Here is a 16,304-nt window from a genome sequence, read left to right on the forward strand (position 1 = left end):
TGTATAACAGGGCACAACACCGGCTCATAAAGTAACACCGACTACGCAGATTACTTGCATGTGATATCAGCAGGGCTTGGCAAGCAGCCTTCCCAAGTTGGGGCATGTGTGCACATACATATGCATATGAGAGAAAGGGAGAGAAGCAGCACTGACTTTGCAGTTGTGAAGGTGGAATTTTAATGTATCAATCCACTGCTTTCCAAGTAGCACTATCTGCATAATAATGATGAAAAAAGCAAGAATGGAGAGAGAAGTGGGTGAGAGGAGACACTATCCCTGAGCAAAAGACCTGGGTTTAAATTGAAACACATTTGTCATTTAATACATGGATTGAAAATATTTCTCCATGTAACTGCCTATCGAGGTGGGTACGGGCTGATTTATGACCAAAAATTGTGGGAAGATAAGAGAGGAGTTTTGAGGGCCCTTGGGGTCCCAGGCAATGCAGTACACAACTGTCAATCCTTTTGGATCATGGTGTATGTGTGAGAAGTCACCCAGGCCTTCGATACCTAAGCCTGGGCAGGAGTATGGAGGAGTGGAGGCTACCCAGACCTTCCGTCCACCTTTAGGTCACTGAGACTGAATCCAAAGGCAGGACCGAGTCCAGATGTTCGGTGCCTCAATGGCTGTAGTTACATGTGCATCAAGGAGATTGAACCCAGGTCTCTCATGTGGCAGACATGGGTTCTACCACTGAACCACAATGGCAGGAGCAATAAGGAGCGTGCAATATATCCATAGCCATCTGTGTCTGCATGGGTGGTATATGGCTAACATGTAGTGCAGGGGTGGGCAATTATTTTGAGTGGAGGGCCACTTACTGAGTTTTGGCAAACCATCAAGGGCCTCATGACAGGCAGCTAGGGGCAAATAAATATTAATTTTCTAAATTTTTTAGGGGCCCCACGGGCCAGATAGAATGGCCTGGTGGGCCACATTTAGCCCACGGACCGCATTTTGCCCACCCCAGATCTACAGCTTGCAGTTTTACATGCACCTGAATGATGCAAATTCCCTATAATGTCAGTGGAAGTGGGGAGCTTTTCTCAGCTTCATTTGAACTGCTCAGTCTATAACTAAGAGTTTGTCTCCAAAATCACCCATCTTTTCTTCTTGTGCTGCAGGGGTGTCTCTGGCACCTCTCACTAGCATTAGGGCTTGTATACAGCATAACCTATACTATTTACAGTAAATAATGAAGCTGCTCCAAATGTAAGGTTTTGATGGGGCTATTTTATCCTTAGCATGGAGTCACTGCCCTAACTAAGACTCTACTTTTGTAATATTCTTTTTTCCTACCTAAAACATACCTAAAAGTCTAAGGCAAGTTCCAACTCTAAGCTTTTGCTTACTCTTCATTCAGAATAATGTCCATTTTGTCAAAAGTGATAGTTGAGCAACATGTGAGAGATTCCAAATTGCCTGCGATGAAATAGTTATTAATTAATTAGGAACTACTGAATATTATTGTGGTTTTACATCACTGGTAAACAGCGCCTGACCACAGGAAGGCCTGGTGACCAGCCAGTGAAATCTGGCTATTGTGCAGGCAGTGATAATGTTCACAGACCAGTTAGTGCATTTTCAGTAGCATCTACTAAATAGAAGTTTTCTCTTGTCAAAATTAAGAGTCAAACTCTTCTGAAGTGTGGTTTTAGACAGCTCAGTCTAGCAACAGTCATTTGGATCTCCCAGAGAACTGAATTTGCTCCTACTTGCCCGTTCCTGACTGTTTGCCACTGGGCAGTGAATATTCTCTGCTCTCAAGTCTTCCCCACCTCTGGACTCATGCTTTTTGTGCATCACCACCCACATCCCAGTTTTATAATTCAATCTATGTCTATTTGCTTTCTGACAGGAGAAGCTGAAATAATGGCTGCCTGTGTTTTCTTTATATCCAACAATACGCATCGCTGACTGACTCTCAGTGTAAACTGTCGAGCCTTTTCGGAGACTGCAGATGAAGGATGATATCTCAGGAAGAAAATAAATCGTGATGTCCTGGAGTGAGTCCCAGGTTATTGCGCACTCAAAGCAGTTTGTTTCTTTAGCATTACTCTTCAGATAAAGAAAGTTGGGTCGGTGTGTCCTCTCACTTGCATTGGAAGGAACTGGGAGGCTCCATGGCTAAGTAGAGACAGTCAAAAACCCCGAAGCTGAATTGATTTAATCATCGCAGTTTACTCTAAGCTGCATAGTTTGAACTGATTAAGCAAGTTAACAGACATTCACTTTTGATGCCAGAAATACAGCCACATGCCTGCAGTGGCCCAGGCCAGAAGCCAGGGGGCACTAGTGCATGCCTCCCTGCTGTGCTGGAGCAGACAGCTTGGGTCAAGGCTAGACTGCCCACCCTGCGAGGTGGGATTTATGAGAGAGGTGCAAAGCATCCTGGGATGCTGGGGGACTGTAAGTTAAATTGAATCCAGAGGGGATCTGGGACAAAAGTTCAATAAACCAATTTAACCTAAATCAGTGAAGTCTGATATTGCATCCATCCAAGTTTATCTTAAACTGGTTTCAGCCATTTTGAAAGCAGTTTATGTGCGCTGAACTTGTGTTGTGTTACAGATTTGAACCTGTTTCTGATCACTTATTCCAGTTTATGTATCATGTCTGCCCCTAGCCCATGGAAACAGACTGGCATAAAACTGGTGCAGTTTGGAAGAGAGTCAGGATCAGTGCACTAAGTGGGTCAGAGCTCTGGGTTGGGGAATCTAGGCTTTATCCCATGCTTTGCCAGTTGATTGTGTGGCATCAAGAAAGGAACTAACTCTTTTCTGTGCTTCAGTTTACCACATGCAGCCACTGGAGTGTGCAAAACCCACTCAGGTGCAACAGGTCAGCATTTAACACCCATACAAGGCCTCAGACTAGTGCTCATAGGCTTCATCAGCCTTAAGCTGGCCTGCTGCCCAGAGATGAATTCACACACCAGCCTCCCACAAATAAATCTGAGAATGTCACAGCTTGTTTGTAAACAGAAAAAGAGACTAAAAGTCTAATTGCTCACCCCTTTATTTTCCAGGCCTGGACCCTCCTGTTTTTCTGAACTTGCCGAAGCACAAGGTGCCTACAGGTTGGTAAGTGGAAAAGAATCTGTAGCAAAGAACTTGGCCTGGTGCCTTGCTTTACACTGTGTTGATTAAGTTTTAATTGGCAATTCTGGTCTGTAATATAAGATAATTGCAGAAATTCCCAGGAATTGTTTGTAGAATAGAAGGAAACAGATACAACCGAGTTCTACTGGAGGAGTTTAATTAAAGACTTTATAAAATGCAACAGATGGTGCCTTGCTACTTAGTTAGCAAGATGGGCGTGGGGCCCTTTGTTTGAGTTTCATCATGGTGGCTTCTGCTTCCTGGTGGCTGACCTGCTCTCTCCTCCTGTTCTGAAGCATGCTTTCTTTGGGACTTGTGCTACCCAAGGGTCAAGGAGCCCTTCATATTCTGGTTCAAACCCTAAAGATCCCTTTTGGGAAGGGCCAGGTAGAGAACCCTAGAGACTGATCTCATTCTTCATCTGATATGTCCTGGGCAAAAGGACCTTCACCTTGCTGTCCCCTGCCAGTGCAACTCAACACTCCTGGAGGGACAGGAGTGGAAAAGCCACTGATCTCTTGCCCATTTATTCTGGTGATCCATTTCAGGGGTTTTTGCATCTGGCTGGCAATTGTGCACTAAAAACTAGACTTGAAGTTATCAGCTAGCATTATGGAGTCATCACTCAACCAGTGAATTATGTCCCTATTGGTCAGAACCAAATTCAAGCCAGCGATAAGAAAGTCAAAACCTCTGAACTGTGAGCCAGTCTCCTGTCACACTGACACCACTTCATTGTCCTGAAGGAGATGTGCTTTGGTGCATCCATACACTCCTTTTGTCATTTCTTGGGTGTGGCTGGTGCCCCAAACCGGTGGTATTAAAATGGAAGAACATTTTATCTTGCTCTCCCTCTAACTGCTCTGTTTCAAAAGTGCACAGTCGGTAAACTAGGAGCGAAAGAAAGTGGAACCAGGACACTGCCAATTCTAGCAAAAGACATTAAAGAAGCAAAAAGTATTCCTGAAATGGCACTCTCAGCAGGGTGGCTCCAGCATATGATTGATCATGTTCCTTGCTAGTCCTCTGTCAGTTCTTTGGATCTGTTTGCCTTGCTTTTGCACGCAAATTTTCATTCCTGTTAGCCCCTTGAAGCGCACACGTAGCTGTAGCAGCTATGTGCAGTGCAGCCTTGTGAATCATCAAGAGTAGTTGGTCATTAGTCAGCTTACATGCTAATGAATGTCCTGGGTAGCAGAGGAAGAATGCAATTGGCTTGTGAGATTCCAGTTGGGACTTGAAATTTTAGGGCAACTGACTTGCAAATATATGCCCCAGAAGCTACAGAAATAGAATAAATCTGGGACCCTGCCAAATACTTTAGACAGGGTCCTCTATCTGTCCAGCTGCGTGTCTGTCCGTCTAATCCCATATCTGCAAGGAGAGGGAGGCTGATGCTCATCATGTAACTGGATTGGGACCTATCACTTCAGTTTTATTCAAAATGCCAGTTGTCCCCTTCCAAGCAGCACGGATGCCCCTGGAAGATTTTTCCATGAGTAACTCAGAGAAGCTGTCTTTTTTTTCTGCTGCCTGGTATTCATTTCACTTTGGGCTCTTTTGGAAAGTGATTACTTGGGAGAGATTTGGTTACATTTAGCTTCAGCAAAAGAAACACCAGATGCTGGGGCAGCAGGTCGCCAGCAGTTTGAGCGCAAGCCCTGGCTCTCTCGAAGGGCTGCTGCATCCAGCCACTCAGTTGTCCTGATGGCTAGTGCTTTGAGCTGGTGGATTTTATTTTCTATCCTTAACACTTTCCCAGCAGGTGAGTTGAATGCTTTACTTCCTTCACACAGGCACTTTTTCTCTCTTTATCTCTGCTGGCACTTCTACCTTCTGAACCCCAGAAGGCATGAGAGATGATAGGCAGTTATCTAAAACAGCCATATTCAGGTCACAAGCTAGTGACTAAATGCAACATTTTTCAGAGTTTACTTGGGGTGAAGCTTGCACTACAAGGTCTCAAATCTTGTATTTCCACCTAAAAGGGGAAAGTTATCTTGGGTGTGTTTTCATATGTCTGGAAATAAGAGCCGTGTGTGTGTGTGTGTGTTCAGTTTGCAGCATAGTACAGTCAATTTGAAAACAAAAACAAAAATAAATTGAAGATCAAATAAGTATTATATAGAAATGGAAACTCTCTCCCATTCCTTCCCCTGCACATGATTTTTCTCCCATGCTAACTTTTCTCTGTCACACACACACGCATGCACACATGCATGTTTTTATAGAGAATTTTACATCAGAACCTACGCCTGATTTGGAAAACTGCCAGGGAGCTCAGGTTAAAAAAATAAGGACCTCACTGAGCTGTCCTCATCCTAAAATCCAAGCCTTTTGGACCCGCAGAATGATCACAGCACACATGAAAAGTGCTGATTTGAGCATCCAGAGATGAGATTTGGACCTTTGTTCCTTATGTGTTGGATTTTGTATTTTATACTCCTTCAGGGCAGTGTTTGTTATTGAGGCATCTCAGGAGGAAGGAGGGTCAGTAAAATCACTACCTTCACTTCTCAGACTGGGAGACCGAGGCAGAGCGAAATGAAATGTCTTACCCCAAACTGTCCATCAGTGCTTGTCCCCTGCTGCCTTGCCCAGGTCTCACTCAAATTATACTGTTGACCCCATCTGAGGACTGAATTCCTAGCTCTCAGGCACGTATATGGAAATATGCCCTTTGGCAAAATATATGAAGTCTAGTCATGGGCCCCTTTCTAGCCAGAGCAGTTTGGTTTCCTGGAGTATCCAGAGCTGAAGTTGGCTGGAGTTTATTCAGAATGCTTTGGTGACAGCATTCAGGTGGAAATCACTTGGCAATAGGCTTTAATATCATCAGAGATACATTTTCTGCTTGTTGACCATCAGAAGTGAAGAAGGGGGACGACAATGCCGAGTAGTTAAAACAGAAGCCTGAGGCACCTGAGCTTTATTGCCAGCTGTGCCATTGACTGTGTAAACTGGGGCAAGAACCTGCTCTGTGTCTTGCTGTCCTCTTATCTGCAAGCCAAATGCCTAGGATTTTCTCTCTTTATGCATTTCTAATGCACCCATCTCTGCACTATCTAGGCTGCCCCAAGAGAAGGCTGCAGCAGTGAATTAATTGCTGCAAAGTGCATTGTGGTCCCCAGATGAAAGGCACTGCTATATAAATGCAAAGTGTTATAATTATTTATGATGAAATGAGAGTGGATGGGGAGTGCAGGCTGCATCTAGCCCCACTCTGTTCTGTGGCATCCTAATGCCTACAGCCAGGCTTGGAGCACTGGAATAAAATCGTCTTGCCATTTTACCTTCATCTTTCACCTACTTTCTCTGTGCATCTTATAGGAACCTTCTCCCTCTCCCCAGCCTGTGACATGGACTGCCAGACCCGCTGTCTCATTGACTGCAGTAAAGGCTACTACTACACTGCTGGCAACTGTCTGGAGTGCCCGGTTGGATTTTAGTAAGGAAATTTCCTTTCCTTATGATATTCTGGCTCCCTGGGGCCACCGCTAGGAGCATTCAGAATCAGAGCAGTCAGGGCATGAAAGGCTTGGGGTAGTTTCATGGTTGGGAAAACTCCTGGAGCTCAATCGCAAGGGTTCAGCAGAGCAGCCACGCAGATCTTTTGTCTGTAGCTCCCTTTGTAATTCAGGACGTTTAAACATCGTGGAAAGTCTCCTCCCTCACTCATCCTGCCCAGGATTTTGAAATAACCAGTGTACAGGGAACCCTGAAGAAATCCAGCCTTGTAGTTTCCATGGGACCTAGTCCCAGCTAGGGGGGACGTTCTGGGGGTGCTCATCCTTCAGAGATGGGTCACGTCCTGGGCTGGAGGTAGCCAAGGAAACCTATTTTGTAATCCAGCGTTGAGCATTTTATCAAAGTGCTTAGCTCTCACAGTGCTTCTTGATGTCAATGGGAGTAGCGAGTTCTCAGCCTTTAGCGTACTGATGGGATTCCCGGGGCGGTGTCTTGGGGCTGGTGCTTTGAGCGGGAGACGCAGCTCCCAGCTGTGGCCACCGAGGGATCTGGGTAGGAGTCTCATCTCTCCTTGTGTACAGGGCACACATATGGTATGAGTCTGCCCACTGGTGAGGGGAATCCTCCACTGGCAACTTTGTTCTGCTCCCTGGCTGTTTGCAAGCAAGCCAATGGGAAAAGCTGGACATGGAGAGTAAGCATGAATGCTGGGCCCTGGGCAATGGGGAGAGGGCCAGCAGGTCGGACACTGCTTTTCAGACATGCAGATAGATCCCTGAGGCACAAACCTTCCAGCCAGCTGAGCTGCAAATGAGCCCTCACTGAGTCCTCTTTCCAGCGGAAACCACCTCGATTTGGTTTCATCTGCAGCTTGCTGGGAAGCAGGTTAAGCCACCCTCCTGATGAAACCCGCAGGGCTACTCCCATCACAAGGCACTGCTCAGCTTGTGGGAGGGTGGCAAAATCTGGCTCCATGAGTTTTCAGGATTATTCAGGCCTAGAATCTCAAAGCCAAGCTCGTGAGTCAGGTCCCCATGAACCCTGCAAGCCCAGACCTGCACCTGCTGCTGCAGATGCTGCCCATGTGCAAATGCTTTGCCTTGGTCTGGCATGCAGTCAAGCCAGAGGATGGAAGCACAACCTGTTCAAGGCTGAAACCTCCTTAGTTGAGGATGAGATCCACCCCTGTTCCTTCGGGTGAGGGTGTGGGTGTCCAAGCAGGCTATGTTTTAGGTGGTGCTCCCAGGAGAGAAGCTCTTAGCACACCAAACCACAGAGAGGAGGGAGGAGGAGAAAAGGCAGAAATAGAGCAAAATGTTTTAACTTTAAAATGAATATGTTTTCAACCCAGTTGCACAGGGGGTAGAGCTGCTCCTCAGAAATGCCCAGCAGGAACCGCCAATGAGCTTACAGGTCAAGCCGACGTTACAGCCTGCCAGGTGAATGGGGGGCTTGGGAACAGGAATGGGTGCTGTCTGTGCTCCAGCATGCTCTGCCTTGTCTGACACCTTCCTTCTTCCCTGGTTTTGCAGGGTTTGACAGCAGCGTTTTAATGCTGCCATGACATCCATTCACTTATTTGCCTGTGATAGCTCAGTCAGCTGCAGAGAGGGGAGCTGGGCCCTGCAAAGAGACACAAAGCAATGTTACGTCTTACTGTGATGTTTAAATTGTTGGTAGCCCCACATACCACATTAAGACTTTTCTCATAGCACAGTGCAGCATGGGCCAGCTCGTCACTATGGTGAATTCATCACACTTTCTTCAAATCCTTTCTGTCAGACAGCCTCAGAGGACCAGAGCATGAATGTTCACAAGAATCTGACTTTTTAGCCGGAATGGGTGGGTGCTTGGGCAGGGGCAATGGGAATGGGTGTGTGGATGATGTGTGTTGTGCAAGTTGGGTACATGTTTCTGTTGTCAGCAGAAAGCAGGTCTGATGCTCTCTGTCATGTCTTCCCTGGATGTTTCCAACCTTGCCCACAGGCTTGCCCGGACGGCTATCTCAGCTTAGACACCAGAGCTGGGTGTCGTGCATGTCCAGGTGGCTATTCGTGTGATCCCCACAGCGGTCTGCAAACAAGCTGCAGCCCTGGTCAGTACTCACCCGAGGGAGAGCGGGAGTGTCGGGGGTGTCCCCAGGGATACATCTGCCCGGAAGGACACAATAGACAGGTACAGTATTCAGCTAGATGCCCTCGGAGGGCAAATTTCCATTCAGCTTGGACAAGGATGGCCAGAACATACCAATGGGGAGGGCATAATCCAGAGAGACAGTCTCAGTGAATTGGAATGCAGCATGGGGCCTTTTGCTATCAGCTGTGTCATGAATCTGCTGGCTACTCCACTTAACCTTTGTGAAATAATTTTAGTGGGTCTCAGCCCAGTTCCCATAGGATTACCATCCATTTAAAATGATTCCCCTTCTCCCCACACGCTCCCCAAAGCCTAATAATAATATATAAGACATATTATACTGTCTGCTGAATGTTTCAGCAAAATGGCAGAGGATCAAAATGACCATGAAACACCTTGTCGTCAGAAATGCAACATCTAGGGTAGGGTTAGAGGGGATGGCTAGCTCCATACTCTATCAGCATTGTGGATAAGCAGAGATGTGGTCCTCAGGCCTGTGTATCCAGCAGGTTTCCAGAGGAATAAAACCTGTCTTGATCCTGGGCAGGGTGTTGTACTAGGCATGGCACTGACTTAGCTCCCACTGAGTTTTGGGTTGTGGCCAGCTGATATCAAAAGAAATTCAAACATCACTATGTTCAGACTGTTGGGTTTTTTTCCTGTTAGCGTTGCCCGGCCGGTCAGGAACCAAACCCCAGCCACGTGCGCTGCATAGCCTGTGCTCCTGGCTCTTTCTCCACTGAAGGAGCTGTCAGATGTCAGCCCTGTCCAGCAGGTAGGTAGAGGTCCCTCGAGCATTTTCTAGCTCCATCTTTAGCAAATAAAGCTTGGGTAGGAGAGAGTCCTATCAAGAACATCGCTTCCAGCTGGTACTTCTGAAGTAAAGCCACTTGTTGCGTAAAAATTTTGGGAAATTTAACCTTTTTTTCCCATTCCACACTCGGACCAGGTGTCTGAGAGCTTGCAAAATTTGCAAAAACCAAAGACAGAAAGTCCAGCCCAGCGCAAAATATGGCTTAGCCTGCGGGTTAGGGCACAGTCAGGTTACAGTCGCACAGTGCAAGCAGCTTTTCATTTCTGCACCTCTACATTATAAAGCTGCTCTCTCTCTCTAGACAGTTCTGTAGATTTCTCCTGATCACTGTCACACTCTATTATAGCTCTTTCCATTAGAGAAACTTATGCTTCAGCTTCATTCAGTGGGTGTTGTTATCCCTGCGTTACAAATGTGAAAACTCACACAAAGGATTTGAGTCATTTGGGCAAGGCCATGCAGTAAGTTAGTGGCAAAGCTGGTAATATAAGATCCCCGCTCCGATCATCAGACAATAATCTTTCAAGCTCTATTTTATTGAGTAGCTTTTGAACCAGGACAGACAGGGCATTTATTCATCAAGGGACTTGTTTTGCTAGTAAATAGGTTAATTCTCTTTTCTGCTCCATGAGCTGCTGTTTGAAGTGCTGCTCACATTGTCTTCCAAGCATCTCTTCCTGTTTGTTATTCCAGTGAAGTCCTAATAATCCTGTTTTCAGGACATTGCAGTCTGTCATTGTGGTGATGAGAGGGGTGTCACAAATTTATCAATCTGACATTAGTGCAGGATCAGGTAATGCAGGGGGATGAGCTGGGAGGGACTCAACGTTGTTTAAAAACAGAGAATTATGAAAGCAGGAGACGTTGTTGCAGGTGATTAATTATCCAAAAGAAACTGCCAAGAAAATGAGGGAGAGACACACGAAATCAACCCACTTCCCTTTCTTTCACTGAAGTCGGGAGTGCTCCATGCTGCACCTGCAACGTGCAACGGGGTTAGTTGACCTAAACCCGTTCTGGGAATAATTCTCACAGGAGAGGAAGGGATGTGGTAGTGAAGAGCTTCTCCAGGCTGGTATGTTCGGGGTATGTTTGCTGCAGAGTTAACAGGGATCTAACACAGTTGTTACTCCTAATCCCCCATCAGCCACGCGCAGAGAACCTCTGCCCCAAATGTGGAGGTGATTTCAGACCAGTTTACCCAGCTGATCCTGGGCTGACAGATAAACCCTGGCTTCGGCTTCCAGGCAGACTGGTTACTTGCTGACTTAGTAGCGAAGATGCAGACTAACCCACACAAGTGGTGTTAGTCCTCCAGTACCATCCTACGTTTCCTCCCAGATGCCTAACCAGATGGCTTATCCAGTAGAAATACCCATGGGATAGATCTCCCAGTTATGCCGGCGTGAATGCAGCACCTCAGGATTCAATAACATATGCGTGGCTTTGCAGCAGGGCTGCTGACACCTGGTCAGAGGTGAGCATCTGAGGCCAAACTGCTAATCACTGGAGTTAATCCTGCAGTGAAGAACCTGGGAAGGGAGCAGAGATCCATTTCCTTAAACTGGCTTTCCTGCTTTTGGAAAGACAAGCTGAGAACTAGCTTTGAAGTCCCTCAAATCAACTTTATTTTGCCATTCTCTGCAGCGTCTCCAGGTGGAAGAGGCTGGGAAGGGGACTGAATTACCTATGAGCTCCCCTTTTCTATCTGTACTGTTCCTATCATGGACTCTGGGTTGGTTTTGGGCCTTATGTACTTTTCATAGCCTCGTTAGTTCAGAGCAGTGTCTCCTGTTGGGAGACGGTTGAACTCTACCATCTGTAAAGTGAAAGTCAGTGGTTGCAATCATTAGCATGGCTGCAGTTTATATCTTCACTCATGCCAGCTGCATCCTCTCCCGCACAGTTGCTGCATCTGAAGCCGAAGTATTTAATGAGCAGCTCCAGGTGCCTCCTGCGGAGCCGCTGAACCCAGTAACTTGAGTCTCTTGTCTGTAATTAGAACTGTCTTATTAAATAATGAAGTGTTCCTGTATTCCGGTTGCCTTCCTTGTTGCCTGGTAGATGAAGAAATAGAGTGGCTAGAGCAGTCAGTATAGGACCGTGGTCATTGGGATTCAGATCTAGGTGCACAGAAATTGAGGAGTACAGAGGATCAGGTTAGCACAATTCTAGGTCCTGGCCTGAAGGGTAGAAGATGGGGAGCACCCAGCTTGGGGCTCTAATGGCTGGATGGCTTTGGAGGCGCGTGCAGTCTTGCACGTATAATTTAGTGTGAGGTAGAAACTTGAGCAAGCAGTCCGTTGCATAGCAAATCCATGACACCGTGGCTTCTTTTGACATTGTGAAGCCTTGGTGCATAGGGAATGCAGTGATGGGACTCTTTGTATGGCTTCTGGTGCAGTATTATCAAACAAAAGATGCAGCCAGAATTGGATCCCTTTTGTGCTAAGCTCTGGACAGACATATAGTGAGAGAGAACCTCTAAGCAGATGAAAGATGGTATTTGCAGAGTATACAGTGTTGAAATTCAATATTTAAGAATCAAAGTGAGTTCCCCATGAATTCTAATGGGTTGACTGCATGGGCTGTAATAAGATATATGCAGCTGATTGAATTATACCAACAAATAGTTAAGCTCAAGATACTAAACAGATTGAATACTATCAAATGCAACTGAAGCCCTGGGATTCACTATGTTCTTTTCCACTGCCCAATTGACTTTAATTATATATAATCTGTGTACTGAATATCATGTGCATGTGAATAAATGCTATTGCTATGCTGATATATAGCATCTTATTTCCGCATAGCAATGGCACTTTTATGCTACAATTAAATCCATTTCTTTTTTCTACTCTTCAAATAACCATCTGGAGTTTAGTAAAGTATTTGATATCGAGTCCCACAAAATCTTACTTGGGAAGATTAATTCAAGCTATCTTGCGCAAGAGCTCTTTATTGTACGTTGGAAAAACTGGCAGAAGGGCTATAAGTGAAGGATGGTCATATGTTGTAATGTATCAAGCTGTGCATTTTTCATGGAGTAACAGGAATGTGTGGGTTAGGTTTGGGATCAAAAATCCCAATAATGTACCTTGGGGAAAAAATGAAATTCCAAAATGAAAATTGTTGCTTGTTATTTGAAATGTTCTTGAAATCTTGACATTTAAATTTGTAGGAATGTTTGTGGTTTGAAGCATTTTTTTTTTTTTTGCCAGCCTGGCAGTTGATTCAAAAGGAAGAAACCATTTTGTGAGAATTGTGCTCATATTTTTCCTATTTTAATTTTAGAATTTGGAAACATTTCTTAATTTGAAAGGTTTTGGCTAGCGGTAGGAAACAGCACTTGGGCCAAAGGAAAGAAGATGGATTGGATGACCTGAGGAACCATCCCATGTGGTACATACTGTAGTCCCTGTGTATCTTATAAAAAGAAGCCATTTATGTTCCCCATGGCAGCATTGTTTATATTACTGAAATGAATATGCTTTTGAATGAAAGAACAGTCAGTCACTTAAAGGACAGTCTCCTGGGCTCCTCTGAATTAGAGCTAGTGGAAATCTTATTGACATTCAGAATATCCTGAAAATTTTCACTGAAATTTCAACAAAAACAACACAGGGAAAAAAAAATTCAACATTTTCTCATTGTTCTGCCCTTATCTTCCCACAAGCAGTAAGTAAAGCTCTTCAACACTTAAAGTGCTGATGCATTGCAATTTTTGACCTTTAAGGTTTTTCCCAAAAATGTCACATTTTTGAGGTTCAGTCAAAATTTCTGTCACTAGAATTCTGCACTGCCCTTATCCAGCTGTAGCTTCGCTGAACAAGTATATTATAAAGGAATATGTCTCTCATAATCCATCTAACGTACCTTCTTGGGAGAGTTCAAATACATTCAGGCTCACATGATGACTTTTCTAGGCAGTTACCATCGCTGTACCCAAATATTCTTCACCCGTGACTTGAAACAATTTAGTTGCTGAAGTTTATTGACTTAGGTTGTAAGAGAAATAGAGTCAGAGGGAAAGGGAAAAAGAAAGCAAGGGAGGTAATACAGATTTGTTTTTGAACTTGAGTATCACTTGTTTTCTCTCACTGTCTGTGCAGAATTTTTTGGAGCCTGCACCAGTCTCCTTTCCCTCCCTCTCTGCAGGTCCTGGCATCTCACGGCCATTAGCTCTGACACCCTTTTAATGTATAAGCCACCAGAGCCACAAGAGTCTTGCATGGGTCCTGGGTTGTTTCTGTCAATAGGGCACCAGCCAGCCAGCTTGCTCCATTACCAGGACCACCATACCTCAGCTGCTCTCAGGGAGTGCTCAAGGCGTATGCAGGCACTGTGATACTACATGCTGCTCTGTTAAGGAGCCACATCTCTCACTGTCTGGTTTTATTTTAGGGCATTATTGTCCTCATGCTGGTACCATCCAGCCTCTCCGTTGCCCATCTGGTTCCTGTACTGATGCCCCTGGGCAGAGCAAGTGCCGGAGGTGCAGTGAAAGCTCCTGCTGTTCAGATGCACTGGGTCACATCCAACAGGACCGTGAGGCTGCTGGGCTGCTAGGAGGTCTGCCATGCCAGCTTTGCCCCTCAGGTGCGTTGCATGCCCACAGTCTATCTGCCTTTACTCATAGAAGGTCTGAGCCAAGGCCCGGTGGTATAATTCTTACTGTATTCAGGGTGCCTTGTTCAGATCAGAGAAAGCTTGATTGCAAGATGGCCTGGGGTCAATGTCCCAAGCATCACACTGTGCAGTTAAACAATTCCCCCTGCTATCCTCACCCCTGGCCTGCATTACTCTGCAAACAGAGGAACACTATTTGCTTGAGCAGTGAATTTCCCATCTGTCTTATCTCACACACCAAACTGTCCAGTGTGTTACAGACTTGGTCATACTTTAGCTTATCGGGGTTTGTCTACAGTCATGAGCCTGGCGGTTCCTCGGCTTGACCTGCATTTCGACCCAGTAACATTTGTTTTGCTGTCCTCATCCTCGTTGCATCCTGGAGCTGGTGTTTTTAAGATCCCATCCTTGGATGGGAAGAAGAGGCCCCGAGTGTCCTGCTGTCCTCAGCCCCTGCCAACACATATGCCACTCTAATCTGAGCGCTCAGAGTACGGCACAGTGGGATGTCTTTCACCTTGCAATTTCCCCAGTGTATCTAATTTGTCCTGGCCAGCACTTGCCCTGTGCTACCGATTGCCCTGGGGGTGAAGCATCTTCCCTGCAGCCTGCTAATCCACATGGGATATAGTTTCTCAGCCAGGTCCCTGGTTTTGCCTGTCTTCTTCTCTTAGGTCACTTTTGCCCCGATGGACTCGAAGCTCCTCCATGCCCAGCTGGGAGCTATAAGGCTAGAGAATGGTTCCCCAAACCCAGTGATGCCTCCTCCTCCTCCTTGCCAGGTCTGTGTCTTAATAGGTCTTCATTTTGCACAATGGGGGAAATAATTTTAGCTGTAAATCACCCTGCTAATTAGGTGTTTATACAGAGGCTGACATTTATAGTGCTTATTTACTACCCTCTGGCTGAGTTGGTACTGTAGAGCAGAGAAAGAACACCCAGGAAATCTCCTTTCAATTTCCAGATGTGCAGTGAAGCATTCAGAAATTATTAGGATTTTAAAAAAATTAAACTAAAACCAGGTTATAGCTTCCCGGGAAGTTACTTAAATGCAACAGATAAGGACATTTTTGACATTAATTTCTAACTAGTGTAAGATGCCAGAGTAAGTTAGAATCTCTTGCACCTATTAGGCACCTACATGGAGTAAGTGTGATACTATAACCTGCTTGAGTCCCCAAGGAACCATGAATGTTGGTGTATTTTAATTAATTTAATTAACATAATTAATTACTTTAATTAATATCAATGTTAAGGTATACTTTGGTAACACGCCATCATCTTTGTCTAAGACCAAGTCAGAAAAAGCAGCAAGCTGTTACCTAACAGCGCATTCACTATTTTTCAGGGACTCAAGCAGGGTGGAGTAGGTTCACACTTAGCCACCTAATAGGTAGAATAAGACCTGGCCTCAAGAGAAAGAAATCAGGCTGCAGTGCAGTGACTGTTCACCTGGAGAGAGACAAGAAGGAAGCTACAGTGCCATGGTAGATACCAGGGGCTAGCCAAATGGTGGAGAATTGGGCTTAAGGAGGGTCCCATAACGCAGGTTAGGTTTCAAAAGGCTGAATTACTTCCTGACCAGTGGAAACATCCTCCTGGAGATACATATACGATCAGACAATGGTTACAGCTTATGCTCCAGGTCCCTGTGGGTACAATTCATTCTCATGCCCAGAGCCAGCGTACAAGAGACCCTGCCACCCAACCTAGTGCTTAAGGAAGCCTTTGGTTGGTGTACAGACTTTATGCTCATCAGGCTTCACCCAAGGTGATCTCTGCAGGGGGCAGGAGGCAATGTCCTTAATTTTACAGCACTGCACAACAGCTAGGGGCTCTATGGACTGTTTGCTTTGGTCTGGGATGCCAAAGCCTAAGTCCTAGCAAGCAAGTTATTGGTAAGAGTTTTCTTTCCTAAGTGCCTAAGGATAAGGCAAGTCACAGGCCTGTCGCTCTCCCCGACTGTCCGGTGCCACAGCAGGCAGTGCACATATGTATTCCTGCAGGCACGCTCATACTGAGATGAGGTTGCTCACACAGTCCATTCCATTAAAAAACAGGTTTATTTTACTTACAAGTGACATCCATTAGGACAGGAGATCGATGGTTTAGCCAATGGCCTCTGTCATGACGTTTGTCCTAATGGATGA

The sequence above is a fragment of the Crocodylus siamensis genome, chromosome 14 (assembly GCF_052110815.1).
Source record: "Crocodylus siamensis isolate JL-2025a chromosome 14, ASM5211081v1, whole genome shotgun sequence".
NCBI lineage: Eukaryota > Metazoa > Chordata > Crocodylia > Crocodylidae > Crocodylus > Crocodylus siamensis.